The sequence below is a fragment of the Lepidochelys kempii genome, chromosome 7, assembly GCF_965140285.1.
Source record: "Lepidochelys kempii isolate rLepKem1 chromosome 7, rLepKem1.hap1, whole genome shotgun sequence".
In the NCBI taxonomy this organism is placed as follows: domain Eukaryota; kingdom Metazoa; phylum Chordata; order Testudines; family Cheloniidae; genus Lepidochelys; species Lepidochelys kempii.
Window position 1 is genome coordinate 42,849,224 of NC_136386.1, and position 25,042 is coordinate 42,874,265.

Sequence of the window (25,042 nt, forward strand, 5' to 3'; positions counted from 1 at the left end):
GACTCCGCACTTGTCCTTGTTGAACCTCATCTGATTTCTTTTGACCCAATCCTCTAATTTGTCTAGGTCCCTCTGTATCCTATCCCTACCCTCCAGCATATTTACCACTCCTCCCAGTTTAGTGTCATCTGCAAACTTGCTGAGAGTGCAATCCACACCATCCTCCAGATCATTAATGAAGATATTGAACAAAACCAGCTCCAGGACCGACCCTTGGGGCACTCCACTTGATACCGGCTGCCAACTAGACCTGAAGCCATTGATCACTACCCGTTGAGCCCGACAATCTAGCTAGATTTCTGTCCACCTTATAATCCATTCATCCAGCCCATACTTCTTTAACTTGCTGGCAAGAATACTGTGGGAGACCGTATCAAAAGCTTTGCTAAAGTCAAGGAATAACATGTCCACTGCTTTCCCCTCATCCACAGAGCCAGTTATCTCTTCATAGAAGGCAATTAGGTTAGTCAGGCATGACTTACCCTTAGTGAATCCATGCTGACTGTTCCTGATCACTTTTCTCTCCTTCAAGTGCTTCAAAATTGATTCCTTGCGGACCTGCTCCATGATTTTTCTAGAGCCAATGGCTCTGCAATCACAAACTCCTTTAGCACCCTCGGATGCAGTGCATGGACTTGTGCTCGTCGAGCTTTTCTAAATAGGCCTAAACAACTTTTCTCCACAGAGGGCTGGTCACTTCCTCCCCATACTGTGCTGCTCATTACAGTAGTCTGGGAGCTGACCTTGTTCGTGAGGATGAGCAAAAAAAGCATTGAGTACATTAGCTTTTTCCACATCCTCTGTCAGTCGGTTGCCTCCCCCATTCAGTAAGGGGCCCACACTTTCCTTGACCACCACCTTTTTGCTAACATACCTGTAGAAACCTTTCTTGTTACTCTTAACATTCCTTGCTAGCTGCAACTCCAAGTGTGATTTGGCCTTCCTGATTTGACTCCTGCATGTCTAAGCAATATTTTTATACTCCTCCTTGGTCATTTGTCCAATCTTCCAGTTCTTGTAAGCTTCTTTTTTGTGCTTAAGATCCACAAGGATTTCACTGTCAAGCCAGGCTGGTCGCCTGCCATATTTACTATTCTTTCTACACATCAGGATGGTTTGTTCCTGCAACCTCAATATGGTAGACTTTCCTGTTATGCTAGTGTAGGGGTTGGCAACTTGAGCCTAAGAAGGAGCCACAATTTACCAATGTACATTGCCAAAGAGCCGCAGTAATATGTCAGCGGCCCCACCATCAGCTTCCGCCCTCAGTGCCTCCTGCTCGCCAGCAGCCCCACTGATCAGTGCCTCCCACTCACCATAGTCAGCTGTTTCACAGCATGTCGGAGGCTCTGGGGGCAAAGAGGGAGGAGCAAGGGCATGGCAGGCTCATGGGAAGCAGCAGGAGCCTTGGGGGAAGGGGTGGAGTTGGGTCAGGACCTGGGGCAGAGCTGGGATTGAGCAGTGAGCACCCCGGCACATTGAAAAGTTAGAGCCTCTAGCTCCAGCCCCAGAGTCGGCACCTATGCAAAGAGCCGCATATTAACTTCTGAAGAGCCGCATGCGGCTCCAGAGCCACAGGTTGGCCGTCCCTGTGCTAGCATATGAGCAAGAGAAAACAGTCAGTTTCACTGAATGTATTTTTCTGTTTTAATCTCAGTCATTACTGAGGCCTGGTCTACATTACAGAGTTAGGTTGACATAAGGCAGTTTATGTCAACCGAACTCTGGAAGTGTCTGTGCTACAATGGGTCTCTTGCCAACGTAAGTCCCCCCCCCCCCCAATACATCAACTTAACTCCCCCTCTGCAAGAGGCATACAGTTTAGGCCCCTGTAGTTAGGGTAATAGTGTCCATGTAGACATTGCATTACTTACTTGGTCTGTTGGCTGTCAGCCTGGCATAGGACTCACAGCGGAAGCCCACAGGGCTCACAGTCCAGGCTATTAGCCCCGGGGGTAGGAGAGCTCCAGCTGTGAGTCCCACACCAGTCTCACAGCTCAGGCTATCAGCCCCGGGTAGAGGGGCCTCTGTCAGTACACCACTTCAGCTGGTGGAAATCCTCCTGGTGAGGATGCTCACTGCCGATAGAAGGAGCATAGCATTTTCACTGCTTTAATTACTTCAGTGACTGTACATAGATTTCACTTAAGTTGACTTATTTTTGTAGTGTAGAGAAGGCCTGAGTGAAGTGGCAGAGGTATTTTTAAATGTTATTGAAATGAAGAATTTTGGTTAACACTACCAAAAAATGGTAATTAAGCTTGTTTCAGGTGTGTGGTTTTTTAAAGAATTCCTCTCCTTGGAACCAAGCGTAAGAATTGTAGAGACCAAGTTTACTCATTAAGATTTCAGAGGTTCTAGACTACACTATAGTGTAATACAGCCGGTGTAGAATAGGGTGACCAGGTAGGCAATGTGAAAAATTGGGATGACAGTGAAGGGGGTGGGGGGTAATAAGGCCCCAAATACAAGAAAAGGCCCCAAATATCAAGACTAGATGTCCCTATAAAATTGGGACATCTAGTTACCCTAGTGTAGAGTGGAATAACCTGCAGTCTTGCCTTTAAAATTTATGGATGTCTACACTTTAACTGCCGCAGCTGCATTGCTCTAGCACTTCAGTGTAGACACTGCTTACACTGATGGCAGGGGTTCTCCCATTGGCATAGGTAATTGATTTCCCTGACAGGCAGTAGCTAGGTGAATGGAAGAATTACGTAGACCTAGCATTGTCTGCGCTGGGGTTCTGTTGCCATAGCTATATCTCTCAGGAGTGTGGATTTTTCAGACTCCTGAGTGATGTGGTATATACCTCTATAAGTTCCTTGTGTAGACCAGCCCTCAATTTGAAAAATCCACACCCCGATGTAGTTAAACTGACCTAAGTCCCCTTGTAGGCCTATGTCGACAGAAGAATTGTTCCTAGCTACCACCTCTCAGGTAAATGAACTACCCATGCTGCCGTAGCATTTTAAGTGTAGATAAGCCCTATGTAAATCACCAGATGAGAGAGACATTCGTGTCAAGTGTTGATGTACAACAGAAGTTATGTCCTTCTCAATGGAAAAGGTCCATCAACACCAGACACGGTATTGTGGAATGTTAGAGGACAGAAGACTTTGTTGTTCTAATGTCCCACTCATGAACATTCCATCATGAACATCCTTCCATCAGCTGAGTTTGCGGCTCAGATCACATGGCCAGAGGGGGATTAAAACCCCCCAACAAGAAGGAACTTATCTCTATGCTGCTTGGACTCTGGGGGGCGGGGTGGGGGCAAGGGTTTCCTTGGCATAAGCAAAAGATCCCCAGCTGCTTAGCATGGGTTAGATCTAGAGAATATATAGTTTGGTTGTATAGAAACTTCTCTTTTTTATCTTTTGAAACTTAAGATTTGAACTCATTTTGTATGTATGTGTATCTGTTACCTGCCTTAACCTTGTAAACAACGCTCTAATTTTGTTTTTCTATTTAATAAATCTGTATATAGTTTATTATAGGACTGATTTCAAGAATTGTTTTTGGTGTGAGATCTAGGGTGCAAATGACCTGGGATGAGTGACTGGTCCTTTGTGACAGGAAGTAACCTGAATATTGCTGTGATTCTTGGTGAAAGAGACCATCTGTCACAAAGGTATACTCACCTGGGTGGCAAGATCGATTGGAGTCTGTGACTCCACGTTTAGGTTGTTTATACTACCTGAAGAGTTCATGCTTGATTGTGGTTGTGAGTTCTGTAATTAGATTTCACCAAGCCATCTTGGGGGGTTTGTGCCCTGCTTCCTAACAGTCTGTCCTTAGGTTCATAATAATACTTCAGGCAACATTACATATACCAGACAAATACAGGGGCTCTTTCCCAAAGAGCTTACAATGTAGTACTATGAGCAGGTATAATCTAACCTAGAACAAATTGTATACACTAGTTAACTTACGCGTTGGTGGTAACCGGTGTCAACATAAGGTGCAAATGAACATGGTTTAAATTGAGCAGCCCCAGGCCTTGTCGTCATACAAATTTACATCAGTTTAGTTAAATCTCTGTGTAAACACTTTTATATTGATTTCAGTTAAACCTTTTCCCAATTGACTTAAGCCCTTACTTTTGATTTAGCTTTTTCCAATCTCAATTTCTGAGAGAGAAATCAAATTGGATTAAACTGTGATTGAGTTAAACAGGTGCAAACTATGGTGTGAATAAGTTTATTTCAGCTTAAACCTCACTTTGAGTTTACCTTGCACCTGTAACTTAGATGCAAGCTAAACAGATAAACCTAGGAATAAACTGACACAAGTGTCCACACAGGAGCTTTCACTAGTTTAACTAAATCCATTAATGTTTGCATTCAGTATTGCACCGTTATAACCAAATCGAGTTAAAATCACACCTTGAACTAAAATAATGCAACTGTATTTACAAGCCATTAGCGTTAACAATGGTGTGAAATTTCTGTCCATGCTTCACTGTGGACTCAGACCGACCTCAATTACACTTATTACCAAGTGTAATACTTAATATCCTGAATAAGGCCATTGATGGAAGTGGGACTACATCAAGATTGTAAATACTATATTCTTTGGGAAGTGGTTGCAGGACTGGACTTTGTGGTTTAAAAGGGCAGTGTCATTGTCTTATGTCTGGAAAACATGGTGTAAACTTTTTGGAACTACTATAATAAACCGCTAGAAAGCAGTGTTTAACCCAAGAGTTATATAAATGTGAATTTCTGTTTCTGATACATAAATTGCCAGATAAGGATTATAAGAAATAAAAATAGAGGTCCACAAGATGGGCATGTTTTCTTCTTGATTATTGGTACAGAACTAGGGCTTAGAAAAGCTTACTGTTCTGAAAGTATTTGTCCTGGTCCGGCAAAGTCTTTTCTCAACTTGGCATGTTGTGAAATAAGACTCTTTTTAAAATGTATTGATATCTGCTTTCAATTTCTGTACTGTTCCAGATAGACTACATAAAACTTTAGAAGTTGCAGGTGTAAGAAATAGGACTGTCAAGCCACTAAAAAAGATTAATCCTGTGATTAAACAATAATAGAATACAATTTATTTAAATATTTGAATGTTTTCTATATTTTCAAATACATTGATTTCAGTTACACTTTACAACACAGAATACAAAGTAATTATTTTTGATTACAAGTATTTTCACTGTAAAAAAATATTTTGCAATAAAAGTACTGTAGTGCAATCTCTTTATCGTGAAAGTTGAACTTACAAATGTAGAATTATGTCCAAAAAAACCTGCATTCAAAAATAAAAATGTACAGTTTTAGACCCTGCAAATCCACTCAGTCTTACTTGCTTAGACAAACTAGTTTGTTTACATTTGCAGGAGATAATGCTGCCTGCTTCTTGTTTACGTCCCTGACACTGAGAACAGGCATCCTCATGGCACTGTCATAGCCGGTGTTGTAAGATATTAACGTGCCAGATGTGCTAAAGATTCATATGTCCCTTCATGCTTCAACCACCATTCCAGGTCTGTAAAGGAGCAGACTCACCCCTGCAGCACCTCCTGCTGGTCATTGGGGAATTAGCTCTTTCCAGCACAGAGTGCCCTCTGCAGGCCGGTGATCCGCACAGCTCTGGCCCCCGTGTCCCTCACAGACCCCAGTGGCCTTTTCTCTGGGTTCTGCCCCTGGCAACACCCCCACACTCTACCTCTGGGTCTCCCCTTCCGGGGAACCCCCAACCCACTGTCCCCACCTTGCCTCAGTCTGGGCTACTGCTAGTCATCACCAAGCCCCCTCTCCCTCGGGCAGACTGCAGGATAAAGGCCACTCATCATAGGCAAAGGGGTTGGGACTTGTTGCCTTCCTCTGTCTCCCAGTACCTCTATGGGCCTTGGACCAGGCCCTACAGCCTGGGGAATTGCCAGCCTGGAGCACCCCTGCTCAGCTTGCTCCTTCCCCAGCACTGCACCACCCTCAGTACCCTGTTAGGCAGCCAGGCCCTGCTCTCTCCCAGTCTGGAGAGAGACACTCCTTAGGCCTCTGGCTCACAGCCTCTTTATACAGGCCAGCTGGGGCCTGATTGGGGCATTGCCCAGCTGTGGCTGCTTCCCCAATCAGCCCTCTCCAGCCACAGCCCTCTCCAGGGCTGCTTTGAACCCCTTCTATTTTAGGAGCAGGGTAGCCACCCCGCTGCAAGGTCACATGCATCCATGTTGATGATGGGTTCTATTCTATAACAATTCAAAGAAGCGTGGACTGACGCAAGTTCATTTTCATTACCTGAGTCAGATGCCACCAGCAGAAGGTTGATCTTTCTTTTTTGGTGGTTTGGGTTCTGTAGTTTCTACATCGGAGTATTACTCTTTTAAGACTTCTGAAAGCATGCTCCACACCCTGTCCCAATCAGATTTTGGAAGGAACTTGAGATTTTTAAATCTTGGGTCGAGTGCTGTAACTATCTTTAGAAATCTCACATTGGTACCTTCTTTGCATTATGTCAAAACTACGGTGAAAGTGTTCGTAAAATGAACTACGTGTGCTGGGTCATCATCTGAGACTGCTGTAACATGAAATATATGACAGACTGGGTAAAACGGAGCGGGGACATACAATTCTCCCCCAAGGAGTTCAGTCACAAATTTAATTAACTCGTTATCTTTTAAAGGAGAGTCGTCAGCATGAAAGCATGTCCCCTGGAATGGTGGCCAAAGCACAAAGGGGCAAATGAATGTTTAGCATATCTGACACATAAATACCTTGTAATGCCTGCTACAAAAGTAGGAGAGTTGCCAGCAGATTGAGGGAAGTGATTTTTCCCCTCTGGCACTAGTGAGGCCACATCTGGAGTATTGCATCCAGTTTTGGGCCCCCCCACTACAGAAAGGATGTGGACAAATTGGAGGGATCCAGCAGAAGGCAACAAAAATAACTGGGGAGCAGGGGCACATGATTTACGAGGAGTGGCTGAGGGAACTGAGCTTATTTAGTCTGGAGACAAGAAAAGTGAGGGGGGATTTGATAGCACCTGAAGCGGGGTGCCAAAGAGGATAGAGCTAGGCTGTTTTCTCCATGCTGGCAGATGACAGAACAAGGAGAAATGGTCTCAGTTTGAAGTGAGGGAGGTCAAGGTTAGATATTAGGAAAAAACTATATTTCACTGGGGGGTGGTGAAGCACTGGAATGGGTTACCTAGGGAGGTGGTGGAACCTCCATCCTTAGAGGTCTCTTAGGCCTGGTTTGAGAAAGCCCTGGCTGGGATGATTTAGTTGGGGTTGGCCCTGCTTTGAACAGGGAGTTGTACTAAATGATCTCCTGAGGTCTCTTCCAATCCTAATCTTCTATGAATCTAAGGGTATGTCTACACTACAAAATTAGGTTGATATGATAGAAGTCTATTTTTAGAAATCGATTTTATACAGTCAATTGCATATGTCCATTAAGCACATTAAGTTGGTGGAGTGCATCCTCACTACCATGGCTAGCATCAACTTATGGAGCGGTGCCCTCTAGGTAGCTATCCCCCAATTCCCACAGTCTCTGCCGCCCATTGGAATTCTGGATTAAGCTCCCAATGCCTGATGAGGCAGAAACATTGTCACAGGTGGTTTTGGGTACATGTCGCCCCTTCCTCCATGAAAACAATGGCAGACAATCGTTTTACGCCTTTTTTTTTCCATGTGGACGCCATACTGCTTTCAGCAGATGGTGCAGTAGGACTGTTAACTGTCGTCATCCACTGCTTCTGCTGCTGTTGCCTCAATAACTAATTTCTCCATGTTGTCTGTCATGGGCTCCTGGGTACGTGTGTTCTTCCTTGGGTAACGTGTGCAGTGCTAACCATCATCCTCTACCGGTTCCGCTGCAACTCTGCTCTCATGAATCCACCTCGCAGGTCCTCTTGTCGTTCTCTATAAATATCTATTCTCATGGCATCTGTCTCAGCCACCACTTCCGCTGCAACTCTGCGCTCCTGCAGACACCATACCATGGCAAGCATGGAGCCCGCTCAGATCACCGCAGTAGTTTATGAGCATTGTAAACATCTTGTGCATTATCCCACAGTATGTGCAGAATCAGAACTTGCAAAAGCAGGCGAGGAGGCGATGGCAGCACAGTGATGAGAGTGAGGACATGGACACAGACTTCTCTCAAAGTACAGGCCCCAGCAGTTTGGACATCCTGGTGGCAGTGGGGCAAGCTCATGCTGTGGAACATGGATTCTGGGCCTGGGAAACACCCACAGACTGGTGGGACCGCATAGTTTTGCATCAGAAGGGACATTTCACCAACATCAACATGGAATGTTCGGGAAAGGTACATGATGCTCGCATCTTGAGGAACTCTGGTCTGTTTGAACAGCTGTAGGAAGGGACTTACTTCCCAGACCAGAAAATAACCGTTGGGGATGTTGAAATGCCTATAGTTATCCTTGGGGATCCAGCCTACGCCGTAGTGTCACGGCTCATGAAGCCATGCACAGGCAACCTGGACAGTAGTCAGGAACTGTTCAACTATAGGCTGAGCAAGCGCAGAATAGCGGTAGAATGTTCATTTGGATGTTTAAAAGCACGCTGGTGCAGTTTACTGACTCAAACCTCAGCAAAACCAATATATTCCCATTGTTGCTGCTTGCTGTGTGCTCCACAATATCTGTGAGTAAAGGGGAGACGTTTATGGCAGGATGGGAAGTTGAGGCAAATCACCAGGCCGCTGATTACACGCAGCCAGACACCACGGTGTTTAGAAGAGCACAGGAGGGCACGGTGCGCATCAGAGAAGCTTTGAAAGCCGGTTTCATGGCTGGCCAGGCTACGGTGTGACAGTTTTGTTTGTTTCTACTTGATGAAAACCCACCCCCTTGGTTCACTCTACTTCCCTGTAAGCCAGCTGCTCTCCCCCCTTCAATCACTGCATGCAGAGGCAATAAAGTCATTGTTTCAAAATCATGTATTCTTTATTAATTCATCACACAAATAGGGGGATAACTGTCAAGATAGCCTGGGAGGGGTGGTGGAGGAGGAAAGGAAAAGGCCACACTGCACTTCAAAACTTATTGAATGCCAGCCTTCTGTTGCTTGGGCAGCCCTCTGGGGTGGAGTGGTTGGGTGACCGGATCCGCCGCCCCCCCCTCCCCCCCCCGTGTTCTTGGGCATCTGGGTGAGGAGGCTATGGAACTTGGGGAGGAGTGCGGGCAGTTACACAGGGGCTGCAGCAGCAGTCTGTGCTTCTGTTACCTTTCCTGCAGCTCCACCAGACACCGGAGCATATCGGTTTGATCTCCCAGTAGCCTCAGCATTGCATCCTGCCTCCTCATCACGCTGCCGCAACCTCTCATCTTGCTCGTCCCTCCTGTCCTCACGTTCATTTTCTGCTTTCCTGGACTCTGCCATTGTTTGCCTCCCCATATTCTGCTGAGCTCTTTCAGTGCGGGAGGGCTGCATGAGCTCAGACAACATTTCATTGCGAGTGCGGGTTTTTTTTCGCCTTCTTATCTGTGCTAGCCTCTGGGACAGAGATGATGGGAGCATTGAAACATTTGCAGCTGCGGGGGGTGGGGGGGGAGGGAGAGTAGTATTTAAAAAGACACATTTTAGAGAACAATGGGTAGACTCTTTCATGGTGAACCAAGCTGTTAACATTACATGGCACATGTGCTTTCGGTACCAGGTCACATTTTGCCTCTTATATTGAGGGCCTGCCAGTTTGGTGTGAGAGATCACACATGCAGGGCCAGGCAACAGAATTTGGCTTGCAGACAGCCATGGTAAGCCACAGTCTTTCGGCTTCTTCAACCTTCATAACATGTGGGAATGGTTTCAAACAGCAGGGCCCTCCTTTCCCATACCAAGCACCCATTGGGTTGGCCATTTAAAAAGAGGGGCTGCGGTTTTTGGGTTAACGTGTTACACAAACCCAACTAAACCCCAGCCAGTTCTCTGGGATGATCACTTCACCCCTAGGTGACTAATATCAGGGAAGATCCCTGCCAGCCAAATGTGAACAGCTCAGCATGAACGGACCCCCTCCCCACTGTGTGGCTAAAAGGTGGGGATGATTTCTTTTCAGCCACAGGCAAACAACCCAGCAGGAACGGCCACCTCTGAATGTCCCCTTAATAATGTCCCTGGAGGATTTCCGCTCCATCCCCAGACGCGTTAACAGACTTTTCCAGTAGCTGTAGTGGCAGTGAATGCATCCCAAGTCTTCAGGGCAAATTAATCATTGAACACACTTGCTTTTAAACCGTGTATTATATTTTCAAAGGTACACTCACCAGAGATGCTTTCTTCAGCTTCATGGTCTGGGAGCCCGCGTTGGGAGAGTATTGGCTCCAGGGTGATAAACAGTTCCTGGCTGTTGGGGAGAACAGTTTCTCTGCTTGCCTGTTGTGCGCTCTCCTCCTCCTCATCTTCCTCATTCCCAAAATCCTCATCCCTGTTGCATGAGACTCCCCCCTTGCAGGTGTCCACAGATGGGTGGGGTAGTGGTAGGGGCACCCCCTAGAATTGTATGTAGCTCATCATAGAAGCGGCATGTCCGGGGCTCTGACCCGGAGTGGCCATTTGCCTCTTTGATTTTTTGGTAGGCTTGCCTGAGCTCCTTAATTTTCACATGGCACTACTGCAGGTCCCTGTTATAGCCTCTGTCCAGCATGCCCTTGGAGACTTCTTCTTTTTTTTTTTTTGCCAAATATTTTGGCATTTTGTCTTTTGGAACGGAGTTCTGATGGCACGGATTCGTCTCCTCATGCAGCGATCAGATCCAGTACCTCCCGTTCGGTCCATGCTGGAGCTCTTTTGTGATTCTGGGACTCCATGGTCACCTGTGCTGATGAGCTCTGGATGGTCACCTCTGCTGATGAGCTCGCCATGCTGGCCAAACAGGAAATGAAATTCAAAAGTTCCCGGTGCTTTTCCTGTGTACCTGGCTAGTGCATTTGAGTTGAAAGTGCTGTTCAGAGCAGTCACAATGGAGCACTCTGGGATAGCTCCCAGAGGCCAATACTGTCGAATTGCGTCCACACTACCCCAAATTTGACCTGGCAATGTAGATTTCAGCGCTGATCCCCTCGTTGGGGAGGAGTACAGAAATCGATTTTAAGAGCCCTTTAAATCAACAAAAATGGCTTCGTCATGTGGACGGGTACAGGGTTAAATCAGTCTAACACTGCTAAATTCGACCTAAACTCGTAGTGTAGACCAGGGCAAAGAAGCGGGCAGCATTCTCTCCTGTAACAAATGTAACAAACTTGTTTTCTTAGCGATTGACTGAACAAGAAGCAGGACTGAGTGGACTTGTAGGCTCTGAAGTTTTACATTGTTTTGTTTTTTTGTACACATTTTGATTTCAATTACAACACAATACAATATATATGAAAATGTAGAAAAACATCCAAAATATTTAATAAATTTCAATTGGTATTTGTCAAGGTTCCTCCTCCACTCTGAACTCCAGGGTACAGATGTGGGGACCTGCATAAAAAACCTCCTAAGCTTATCTTTACCAGCTTAGGTCAAAACTTCCCCAAGGTACAAAATATTCCACCCTTTGTCCTTGGATGGGCCGCTACCACCACCAAACTAATACTGGTTACTAGGGAAGAGCTGTTTGGACGCGTCTTTCCCCCCAAAATACTTCCCAAAACCTTGCACCCCACTTCCTGGACAAGGTTTGGTAAAAAGCCTCACCAATTTGCCTAGGTGACTACAGACCCAGACCCTTGGATCTTAAGAACAATGAACAATCCTCCCAACACTTGCACCCCCCCCCTTTCCTGGGAAATGTTGGATAAAAAGCCTCACCAATTTGCATAGGTGACCACAGACCCAAACCCTTGGATCTGAGAACAATGAAAAAGCATTCAGTTTTCTTACAAGAAGACTTTTAATAAAAATAGAAGTAAATAGAAATAAAGAAATCCCCCCTGTAAAATCAGGATGGTAGATATCTTACAGGGTAATTAGATTCAAAAACATAGAGAACCCCTCTAGGCAAAACCTTAAGTTACAAAAAAGATACACAGACAGAAATAGTTATTCTATTCAGCACAATTCTTTTCTCAGCCAATTAAAGAAATCATAATCTAACACATACCTAGCTAGATTACTTACTAAAAGTTCTAAGACTCCATTCCTGGTCTATCCCCGGCAGAAACCAGCATAAGACAGACCCACAGACCCTTTGTTTCTCTTCCCTCCTCCCAGCTTTTGAAAGTATCTTGTCTCCTCATTGGTCATTTTGGTCAGGTGCCAGCGAGGTTACCTTTAGCTTCTTAACCCTTTACAGGTGAGAGGAGCTTTCCCCTGGCCAGGAGGGATTTCAAAGGGGTTTACCCTTCCCTTTATATTTGACAGTATTCTATTGTTTAACAGTGTGATTAAAACTGTAATTAATCACTATTAATTTTTTTGAGTTAATTGCTTGAGTTAACTGTGATTGACAACCCTAATAAGAAACTGCTAACATTTATACCTTTGCTGTGTGTTCCTCTCAATAAAACTTGAGTGGCTGGCTGGGGTCCTGTGATGCTCCTGTGACTGTCATAAGTAGTTCCAGTTTTTGCTCTTCATTGGAGTAAGCTACTGAAACTCTTCTTAAATAAATAAATGGCTGATATTTTCTTTTACTCCAAGTCCAATATTTTCAAGTGAGCTTAATTAGGTTGTGCAACCACACGTGAATGTAATAGAGTTGCTTATGACTGCATCAGCATAGGACTCACCAGAAGCAAAATTTTGAGTATTAATGTTCTTAATTTTTGTGAAAGTAAAGCTTGTCAACATAGATTTGGGCTGGGGGGGATAATGAGCTTCACATGTGCTTTAAAGTAAAGTTACTCTGATTAATTTATTGCTTTCTTCCCCCCTTGCCCCTAAGCATGAACTCCAACATTATAGAAGTCTGGATATAGGGATTAATATTTCATTACATTTGAAAGTTGGAGTTTGAGGCTTTGAGATATTGAGCATTAGTTCTAGCTCTAACAGGTATGAAGGTGGTAGCCACAAGTAACCTCAGAACTGTTTTGAGAGTAAGGTGAGGCGTGGAGGGACAAGACTGGTGGGGTAAAGGTTGTTGTGGTTTATATTATATTATGATAATGCCTACGAGCCCTGATCAGGGATTATGACCTCCTTGTACTAAGTGCTATACCACATACAGTAAGACCGTTCCTGTCCTATCTGTGCCTGTTACATCAGTCTAAATACTTGTAACATTAATGACTGAAATTGCTGAATGTATGAGATCTCTCTCACGGTTGATGCAAGAAATGAGTGCTATACATCTCTAGAAAAATAGATCTCCAGTAGGGTATAGTAACATTCATAATGGATTGATTTTAGATCAAAGTGATTTTGAAATCTCCAATTTTAATCAGCAAGCAGGAAACCTTGATTAAGTCATGTATTTTAATCTGGTTTTATGTTACTTTTTAGTTCTCTTCTTAAAGATTGATTCTCGTGGGTTAGTAATTATTAAAAGATGTTGATTTTGTGACTCAATTTAGCCTTTACAGTAAGTTTAGTGTGTCTTTCTGCTGAGTAGGAGGATGCGCTATATTGATATGCAATTATATAGCTTAACTTACATACAGATTCTTAGTTTTCATCTTTTTTATAGTGAATGGGATATACATTTCCCATTAGAGGATTAATTTTTTTTACTTCTGATTTGCGTCAAGATGTATTTGGATGGAAATTAGAGTTCAGTTAAAATACACAAAAGAAAGTATTTTTAGTTAGTGAATTGGACTGATTTTGGTTAACATGCCCTTCAAGATTTTAGAATTAATGATCTTCTCTTCTCATATCTAATTTTTATTCATAGATTGAAAGAGGAAACAAGCTTTCCTACTTTTTCAACTTCAGATATTTTTTAAAAAAAAATTTTGGACTGAACTACCTGAATAAACTGGATGAAGAAAATGTTCTGTGTACCTGCAGAAGAGGCTATTGATGTCTAAAGTTATTTAGTGCTTCAACAAACTTTGCATTCTGGGTGCTTAGCTGGTGACTTCCACCAGTTTGACTCTTTCTTTAAAACTTTCTGGCCGCAAACATGTACTACTTAGTATTTAATTTAATTCTCTTAATAGATCATAGTAACTTTAGGCGTTAACCTAGGTTGTCTTAATTTCAAATTTAATCTGTACTTCAATAACTGATCTTTTACATTGATTTGTATCGATCCTTCTAGCATTGTGAAAGTGCGTGAGAAATTAAACAATGAAAGCTGTAACTAGACCTTCAGCCAGCAATGGTATTTTGGCATAGGTCCGGGATTTAATAGCAAGCTCAGTATTTCAGAAATCAAATGAAGATGAAATGCAGAAATAGACACTGTAGATACTATAAAGAGGGGGAAAAATGCCTGTTTGTACACAGTACAAACCAAATCATGTAGCCTTCACTCAGGCAAAACTCTTATGCTTGTGGGAGTTTCCCTGAGTGAAGCCTGCAGGATTTAATTCTACACTTGTTAGATTTCAAAGTCTCTTCAGAAAATGCTCCCTTAATAGGAATAATTCAGAGTGGGACCTGCATTTCTCTGTTTGTGCAACACCTAGCACAATGGGGCCTCAATCCTGAAAGAAGTTGGAGGTTACTGATATTAAATTAGTAAATGGTTACGCTATGTTCACTGGGAGGTTGGTAAAACGATGTCTAGTGGCCAATTGATGACATTGGTATGTTGGTGGATTTGCACAAAACACAGAGCACAAAAAAACCCACTAGCACTTAACCGAAGCAAAACATGAAGGTTGTCATCTTGCTAAATGTGTAGTTGTTGCTATCTACCCAAGCCATACGAAAGAAGTAGTAAATGGTTGAGTTACAACCTGTCAGATTGACAGATTTATTCTCTTGTTCCATATTGCATAGGCAGTTAACAACAAAAAGAGGAGCTGAAATTTCATTTCCAAAATGTAATGTAAATTGTGAGGTAACCATTAGAGTAACTTGTGAAATGAGTTATGTACTGAGGAAATGAGGAAAATAACTATCTTTAACTTTTTGATTTAAAAAATAATAAATGTAAGCTTTAACAAGCTGAGTAATGAACGTTAACGTTTCTAGTTAGCTAACCATCTTGATTGGTTTTTTTTCTCCCTCTGAATCTGTTGTGCTGTCTGATTGCAGCCAGTTTTTTTTTTTTGTTTGGTTTTTTTTTTTTTTGGAACCAATTGTTTTTAAAAATAATTTTCTTCACAAAGTATTCATTTGGGGCTAGAGGAAGGTAATGGAAAATGTGATAGAAATTTTAGTGTCATAAAATTATTTCTGTATGGCTGTTACTATTTTTATTCTGTGGTACAATATGTTTTTAAAGTGGTTAGTTTCTGTTATGAAGCATGCTGGAATGTGTGAGATGTAATGATTCTGTCCTTTACACTTACAGCTTCTTTTGGAGCAGGTGGCATCCAAGAGAACCAAGGATGAATAGAGGGATAATGCACTAATTTTAAATTAGTGCCCTACATATGGTGCATGGGAATGAGATCCATTTTGTCAGATTTCCAGTGAAGTGTGTTGGTTATTAAAGTTAATCTTGAGCCTTAGGAAATACTTGGTGAAATAATTTTTACTTACAGATATGTGTTTAAAACCAGACATACAGTATACTTATTTCCAACTTAAACCACATTAGACAAAGCCACCTGTCCATGGCACCAGGCAGCTGCTGCGTGAAATTGCAGGACAACTGGAGATGTTCACAGCTGCCGGGTGCTGAAATCCACAGTAGGACAGGGGATTAAGATCACAAAAAACAAATTCTGCTTTGTTACATCTATGCTACCCCATTGAAGTTGGATTATATGGATATAACTGAGCAGAACCAGCATTGGTCATCTTTATTATTTAGAGCATTCCTTTTCCGGCTCCCACACACCAAACTGACTAAAGATTCAAAGCAAGAACTATAGTTTAGAGCTGTCCTTTGATATGTAAAAAAAAGCTTATTTTTAGTTACATCTTTAAGGAGAAGTTAAAGTTAGGCAATCGTTCACTTCCAATTGTTTTCAAACTTGATGCTTGCGCCATACAAATAGCTGACTGGAAACCATTGCCTTTATACAAACATTCTTCAATTCAGTTTTTTGTGCTGTGTATCACATTAATAAATATTTCAGCATAAATGGGTATTGGGGAAAGTGGAAAAACTCTTGAGCTTTGGTTTATTTTTGTCTGCTAGAAGTTGTTGATTTTTATTAGTCTGCAGTTGTCAGTCCCTGGAATTATCTGGTCTCCAGTCACTGAATACAGAGTGCCTTTGAAGATTATTTTAACACAGATCCCCTTAAGATAAAATTCAGGTGACTATGGAAGCTACTAGAACAAAAACTGCCTAGCCTTTTCTGAGGTTAGAGCCTATATGTTACTACTCTGCAATATGATCTGATAGATCTAGGCAGGTGACACCTGTGGCCTTCTGTTAGCTGACCTTGTTCATTTTGGAGGCGTCGTCACTGGCAGCCATGGTCTCTGATTTAAGCCAAGGCAAAGTAGCTGCAGTGCTGGTCTTGGGGCAAAGCTTTCTAGACTCTTTTCCAGGATGATGGTGGTGTGAGTGCTTTCAAAAGGTAAGTGCACGTGACCTGTTGGAGGACTGATTGCAGTTTGTACAGAGCATCAACTCCTCTGGGACTTCTCTAAAGAAAAGAGATAAATTGGTGTTCCTACAAAGACAGGCTTAACCAGATTAAAATGAAAACAAAACAAAAATGAGATGTCTGTGTGACATTCCCCTGGTGTTATCTGGACCGGTGATCTGCTATGTCCCTCCAATCCTTGACTCTGGGAGCCAGCCTTACCCTACTCTGCTGTGAGAACCCACACTCCTGGGCTGTTAGACACAGCTTCTGGCATGTAAGCTGCTCCCAGCTACTTGCAACCGAATGACACTGGCCAGTATCTCCAGTCCCAGACACAACCCTAGAAACCTTCATCTTGCAGTTATGCCTGCTGGATGTTGCAAGCTTATACAAGTTCATCAATTTAACAAAGAAAGTGATATGTACCAGGCTTCTTATCCCAAGGGGAGTCTCTGACACGCTTCAAACCAAACACTCTGCTTCAGGTAGAATAAACAATTTATTAACTATGAAAGTTAAATCAAAGCATAACAAGTCTGATTTGGTCAAATGAAATAAAAGCAAAATGCATTCTAAGTTGATCTTAACACTTTCAATGCCCTTACAAGTTTAGATGCTTCTCACTACAGGCTTGCTGGTTGCCCTTCAGCCAGGCTCTCCCCTTTGATCAGCGCTTCGGTTGCTTGGTGGTGGTATCTGTAGATGGAGGTGGCAGAGAGAGAGAGCATGGCAAACATCTCTCCCTTTTATCATGTTCTTTCTTCCCTCTTGGCTTTGCCCCCCTCCTTCAGAGTCAGGTGAGCATTAGCTCATCGCAGTCCCAAACTGACCAAAGGAAGGGGGGGTGACTCACTTGAGAGTCCAACAGATCCTTTGTTGTTGCCTAGGCCAGTGTCCTTTGTTCTGCAAGGCTGGGCTAGGTTTGTCCCATACATGGCCTGATGAGGTGTGAACTGCCCCTCTGCTCTTGGAGAGTTTGTGTGGGCTTTCTTTAAGCCATGAGGACTCATTCTCCGTCTCATAACTATATACGTGAAATTACATATATAACATACTATAGCAACAATTCTCAGTGTGTCATGAGCCTTCTGAAGACACCTGACATGACAAACTTTGCATTAGATACCGCACAATCATATTATAAGGATGAACGTGGGGGTGCAGGGTATTCCCATGAGGTACAGCACGTCACAGCTTTAACCATTTTCAGAAGAGCTTTCAAACTTTTGAGTAACTGGACTCTTCCCTATAAAGCAGCAGTTCATTTGGACAAATCTATTATCTGATGAAAGTGATCATGTAGCATTTGATCTAACTCTGTAACCATCTACTCTAAAATGTAGCTCCCACCGACGTAACTCGCCTACTACACCAATTTAATAACTCCACCTCCGAGAGAGGCATAGTGCTTAGGATGACGTAGTTAGGTCGACGCAGTTTCTGCATAGACACTGTGTTGCTTACATCTGCTTTTACTGCACTGCTGCCTCCCACAAGGCCCCAAACTGACAGTTAAATCAGTGCAAGTGCTCCTCTTAACTTACTTCAGCTGTGGAAATTTGTATTTATGGAATAAAAATTTCCTTTATCCTGTTTCACTCATGGGTCTGTACCTTGATCGCAAGCTGGAAGTACTTGTTAACCACGGAAACATATACATAGTGGTTGATGGGAATAAATGTCATTTAAAATAAGAATACTTAAGCTCTGGTACAAGTACATCCACCTTCATTATGGTAACTGACAGACTGACCTGACTTTAAAATTGAGATACATTAAATTAACAGCCTCACTCACAACCATATTAATTTTACCCAGTTTTTGCTTAAGTTGTTGAAAGGGTCTTGACAGCAGCACTTGACCTTTTGTATCATAATGCAATGTGGAGACAGAGCTGGGCAAGTTACTCTCCAGTGGAGTCCCAGCTTCATATCAACCTGCTGGAAATACGAGTGATTCTAAATGCCTGTTCTCATTTCCTACCATTAATCCAAAACAAAATGGTACAGCACCTCAGAGACAGTGGGGCCAGTATGTTCTACATAAACAGGCAAGGGGGAGAGCGGTCACACTCCCTATGTGTGAAAGCCATGCATCTTTAGCAAACACAATGTCCATGTTATAGCATCATACCTACCTGGATGCCAGAACAATACAGAAGACGCTCTGAGCAGGAATGGGAGCAGAACACACAAGTCATCTGAGAGATTTTTCAGAGGTCGTGGTTCCCAGCAATAGACCTCTTCGCAACCACACACAACTCCCAGATGTTCCCAGTTCTGCTCCAGAACAGGACTCGGTTACAACTCTCCAAGCGACTCCTTCCTCATCAAGTGGAACGCTCCCCTGCTGTATGCTGTCTTCCCCCCCCCCCCCCAGCCCGTGTACTCCACAAGATAAAACAAGGTGGATCCAGAGTGGTCCTAATAGCTCCCACATGGCTGCAACAAATGTGGTATGCTTACCTCCTCCACATGTCAGTCCATCCCCCACGCACACTCAGTCTTCTGCCTCAGCTTCTATCGCAGGATGCAGGTCGCATCATCCATCCAGATCCCCAAAAGCTTCATCTCAAAGCCTGGTTATTACATGACTCTCGGGATCTGAAATGACATGTTCCTCAGAAGTACAGAACCTATTATTAAATAGCCGTAGGACAACTACCCTCCACGTATCTATGGACGTAAGTGGAAACAGTTTGAATCATGGTGATAGTGCAAATAGACTACACCTGCATCAGCCTCCTTATTTCTTATCTTAGATTATCTACTAGAACTGAAACAAACAGGCCTCTCCCTGAGTTCCATCCATGTATACCTGTCGGCCATCACGATATTTCATCATAAACTTGACTGATTCTCTGTTTTCACACATCAGATTACTAGAGTCTCTCCAACTCCTATGCAGAAGTGAGAAAACCTACCCTGCCATGGGACCTCAACCTAGTCCTGCACACCTTCACTGGGCCCCCTTTCAAGCCCATAGCCAAAAGCTTGTTACTGCACCTCTCTGTGAAATTTGCCTTCCTAGTGGCCATTACACCTGCCAGGTGGATGGGAGAACTAGCTGCTCTCATGACGAACCCGCCCTATACAATCTTTTTCAAAGATAAAGGATCTCTCAGGCCCCACCCCAAGTTTTTACTGAAGGTGGCTTCATTCTTTCACCTTAACCAAGCTATATACCTACCTACACTTTTTTTTAACCACATACAGACAGTCGACAATCCAGACTATACTCCTTGGATGTCTACAGGGCTCTCGCCTTTTATATTGACAGAACAAAATATTTTCACAAGTCTCCAAAACTGTTCTTTTCCATCACCAAATGATCCAAAGGCAACGCCATTTCCAAACAACACCTATCCAAATGGATATCAGACTGCATTAAACTCTGTTATCTCCAGTATGAACGACAACCCACACTGCATTGGTTTACAAAATGGGGGGGCGTGACGAAATTCCAAGGGGGGTGTGAGGCTGCCTGGCCCTTGAGCTCCCGGCCGGGGAGGCTAGCCCTGGCCCCTCCCCTCCCCTCCCCTCCTGTTCACCCTTCCCCGTAGCTATGCCGCTGCGTGGCTTGTGCCCGCCCACCTCCCAGGCTTTCCAATAAACCCGTCCTGCCACTCTTAGCGGCCTGGTAAGGGACCAGAGGGAGGAGGGATTGGATAAGGGGCAGGAGGTCCTGAGGGGGGTCAGTTAGGGGACAGGGAGCAGTTGGATGGGGCGGAGGTTCTGGGGGAGGGGGTGGTCAGGAGACAGGGAGCAGGGGGGGTTGGGTAGGCTTAGGAGTCCCAGGGGGCCTGCCAGGGTTGGGAGTGTGGATAGGAGTCGGGGCAGTCAAGAGACAGGGAGCGGGGGGGTTGGATAGGGGATGGGGTCCTGGGAGGGGGCAGTCAGGAGACAAGGAACAGGGGCGTTGGATGATTGGTAAAGGACAGGTGTGAGGCATCAGGGTTTCTCGAAAATTAAAAAGGGGGTGTGGTGCCAAAAAGTTTGGGAACCACTGCCCTTTGGGGATCTGTACACACTCTACTAGGAGACTTTCAACCTCCATAACATTTCTTAACAACCACCCTATTGTGGAAATCTGTAAGACCACAACCTGGACCTCACCACACACTTTTACACAACACTACATATTGCAACAACACTCATCTTCCGATACCCTATTTGGTTACACGGTGCTTTCATCTGATACGACTTCAATTCCAAAGCCCCCTCCTTCCACCCAAGGGCACTGCTCTGAAGTCACTTAAAGTAGAGCACCCACAGGGACACTACTAGAAGAAGAGAGTTACTCACCTTGTGCAGTAATGGAGGTTCTTCGAGTGTGTGTCCCAGTGGTTGCTCCACTACCCTCCCTCCTCCCCTCTGTTTTGGAGTTCTATCAACCAGACTCTGCAGTAGAGCAAGAAGCGGGCATGGGGTTGGTCACACAGTGCCAGTTAACCGCCTGAAGTGGCATGAGATGAGGACTGTGCATGTGCAACTGAACCGGGCATTGCTACCTTCAATCTCCAATTCAGAGCGCAGGAGCGCATCGACACCTAAAGTGGAACACCCACTTTATTTCCTTCTGGAATAAGAGTGCCTTATTCTAAACTAGTTTTAACCACTTGTGAAGTGGATTATTCTAATTCAGAATAAAGCACTCTTCTGAAGTAAAAGCTTCAGAGTAAAGCATTCTTATAATGGAATAAATGTGTTCACACCTGGAGTTAATCAGGAGTAGCTATTCTGCAATAATTCCCCCTATAGACAAGCCCTAAAATGAAATCTGTCCCAAGAAGCTTGATTATTCTAATTCCGGTTTACCATAACCTGTGATATATATGTGAACTTCTGACTTGGTTCCCAGTGCAGTTGGGGTTCTATCTGGTACCATTAAAACACACATTTTTAATGTGCATCTTCAGGGGACGATATGCAATTTGCAGTCTGGAACAAGTTATCAAGTGATAGCCAACCTTTCCCACTATCTTTGGCTTGACTGAGCATTGTGTGTTCTGATGCTTTTAGTGCCTTGTTTTCTGTAATGTATGCACCTCTTTTAAACTGTATATGCTAAATACAAACAAGTCTTAAGTCTAGGCCTAATACCAACCTTACCTTGTTACGGTTGTTCTAACTTGCAGTTTATTTGAAAACATTCCTAAATATACTGCTTTTATTAAATCTGTACTCGCAACCATACAATACAATACAAACACAGTGGCAGAATCAATACTGAGTAAGGACACTGCCTTTATTTGCTGAGGATCATTGCAAGTAACAATGAGGAAGATCCTTTGGGAAGTGGCTGTTTTTAACCCCTAAAATCAGAATAATTCTACGATTTAAACATACGGAAAATTACTTAACATCTCCAAGCAAGCAGTCTACATAAAATGTGCGTTGAAACCCATGTTCAGTGTGTCATGGAGTACACTGTTCAAAATCTAACTTGCTCTAGAGAGAATTTTAAACTAAAGAGTTTGGAGACTAAAACCTGTTTATATTACTAACCTCATCACAACATGTTCACAGCTAAAGGAGTCCAACCTACTACATTCCCTTATTCCTATTCTCGGCAATGCATCACCCCAGGAGGCTTCACAAGCACTGTTTTGGAGTCTTTGCCTGAACTGTAGCTTTGGGTTTCTTATCACATGGATTGTATATGAATCTCATAAACCAGTGTGTTAAATTAATCATTTAGTTTGTGAATAGATCATGTGGCTTGTTTGGTGCAATCTCCCTTCTTCTCTTCCTCCATATCAAATTATAGATTCTCCCTTGTAAAGCCTTGCCCTCACACAGATGCCAGCTCAAATGAGTTTGCTTGAGTTTAACACCTTACACAAGGAGCACTTTTTTATTTTATTTTTTCCCACTGAAATTGTGTTTGCTTTTTAGATGACTGCAGAATTTCATGTTGCTTCTCTTGGCAGGTGAATAACCCTCTTTCAGTCCAGGGCCAATGTGCTCCCGGCATGGGTCATCATCAGCCATCATCACACTTGCCTTTTTGGTCTGCAGCATTGTTCATTTTATGAACTAGAAGCTTGCGATAGCTCCTCATCTGTGTCCCCTGTCATGAAGAACCAGTGCCCCGCCCTATTCCACCATTACTGTATTTCAGTCCAAAACTTGCATGTTAGAGAGACAGTCAGCTAAGAAGATAATCCCTCTTGTAGCGGAACATGCCGTTTTCCCCTGATGGAAAAGGAACAAGCTTGCTGAGATGTTCCACAGTGACTTACCTCATGTTAGCACAAAGCTATGCAATAAGTATTTCAAAATTAAAATTCAGGTGGGGGGATTTATGCAGATTGCCTTATTTAAATATTATTTAAATCTTCTGTAGCTTTTTGATGACTGCTTTATCATTGTTTTCCATATATATGCAGTGATGCTCATTTACAGCCTTCCCCAATCAGTTTTTATACAGCAGATACTACTGCTATAAATAAAATGTCATTTGTAGGAGGCACAGAGAGTTTTGTAAGTTAAATGAGGTGGAAATTCTGCCTTTGAAAGAACGCTCCCAGTGCGCAAACTAACTCTCAGTGCTGCTGTTGAAGAGGTGGACAAAGTCCACTTTTTCGCACCATTTTTTTCCCCTTTGAGGTGTCTGAAAAAAGAATCTAATTATTTTGTAATGTCTGAAAGGAACTGAAGTAGGGGGAGTAAAGATCTGATGAGTGAAGATTTTAACAGTGGCAGACAGTGATGATCGTCTTTGTATAACCACTTTCATTTACATTAAAAAGTGTTCCACAACTATGGATCAAACTGATCAGGGATACATTTTGAGCTACTTACATTTGTGTGGCTCTCTGTGATGCATACTCCAGTTTAGAGCGGTCTGGTACTCACACAGGCTCTCAGAATTCCCCTTCCTCCTTGTACCAAAGCCAATTTGTTGTTTCATTCTGCCTTTTCTCACACTGACAGCTTTTGGGGCTAGAGCGCAGAACTGGTAGCAGAAAGCTCATCTCCTGGCTAGGTACTATATGGTTCATATCACCATAGTATCTGAGCATCTCAGTCACTGATTCCCTGCATGCACCCTTCCCCCTGATCTTTTGCAGTGTCTTCATCTGTGATGTAGGGTTAATATATATTGTGACAGGTTCCCCCACTTAGGATGCACCTGATGTGCAGAGATACCACTGAGCCTGACTGTTATGCCAGTTTGGGCACTCTTTTTTTTACCTGTCTTGCTGAGTCAGGCTGTTAAGTGTGCATGCGCACACACCCTCCCCTCCCCCCCCCCCCCCCTTCCTTGGAGTTCAGACCCAAAGATATATTATGAAATCTGCCTCCTCCCTCCAATGTGGAGGAAGGTATGCACAACTTCCCCCCACCCCAGTTAGAAATTACAGAAACTGCGTTTAATCCTAAATGAAACAAATTTTATTAACTATAAAAGGCAGATTTTAAGTGGTGAAAGGGGTAACAAACAGAACAAAGCAGATTACTAAGCAAAATAAAACCAAACATGCAAACTAAACTTGTTTCACTAAAGAAATTGCTTACAAATAGTAATTTCTCACCTAGATATGGCTGCGGGCAGATTACAGAAAACCTTGAAAGGCAGATGCTCTGGTCTCCAGCTTGAAACCTCAGTTATTATTACTCACAAGCTGGACGCCCTTCCAGCTTGGGCTCAACAGTTCAGTTCTTGCTTCCAGGTGTTTTTTCAGTGTCTCTTTGGTGGGGAGACAGAGGAGAACCATGACGACGTCACTCCCCTGCCTTATATAGCTCCTGTGTAATGCGGGAACCCTCTGTCTTCTAGTGGAAAACCACTGGCCTTCCAAAAGGGGAAGAGGGGTATCCAATACCAGGTGACTGGAACCCATGTCTCTGCATGGCTGTGGCAGCCATTGCTTCTGATAATCTTCAGCATCCATAGGAAGACTAAGTCCTTTCACAGTCCATTGTCTCTGCTAATGGCCCATTAGCCCCGTGTGGCTTTTCCATTGTTGTACCTGAAGGGGTAGTTGGGGGTGACACCCAAAGCAACACATTTGAAATACACATACATAGTTAATATTCCTAATTTCAGATACAGAAATGATACAGGCATACAAATGGATAATCATATTCAGTAAATCATAACCTTTCCAGTGATATCTCACATAGCCCTCCTGCATAAGGTACATCTCAGTTATGTCATATTCATATAAGCATATTTTCATAAAGAATATGGAGTGAAACATCACATATCTCAGAGGATTGTTGAGGCTTACTGCATCATTTGCAAAGCGGTTTGAGATGCTCACAACTTAGATTACTTTGAGATGCTTATACGGACAATTTATAAAGTTATATTTTTACAAGCACTGTGCAATCTAATCATAACACTAACTACAATCCTTGGGAGGGATTTGAGTACCTGAAGGTGGACGTTGCTCTGGGGAGGGAAAATTGCAGCTGTTTGACAGGAAGCCTTTACAGCAGATAAGGGCATTAAAGTATTGACTGTG

General features: G+C 43.4%; 1 protein-coding gene across 4 annotated transcripts in view; it reads left to right on the plus strand.

Annotated features, from left to right (window-relative positions):
- Positions 1–25,042, plus strand: part of SFMBT1 (Scm like with four mbt domains 1) — a 137,673-nt gene that overhangs the window by 32,755 nt on the left and 79,876 nt on the right. The gene's annotated exons all lie outside the window — the stretch shown is intronic.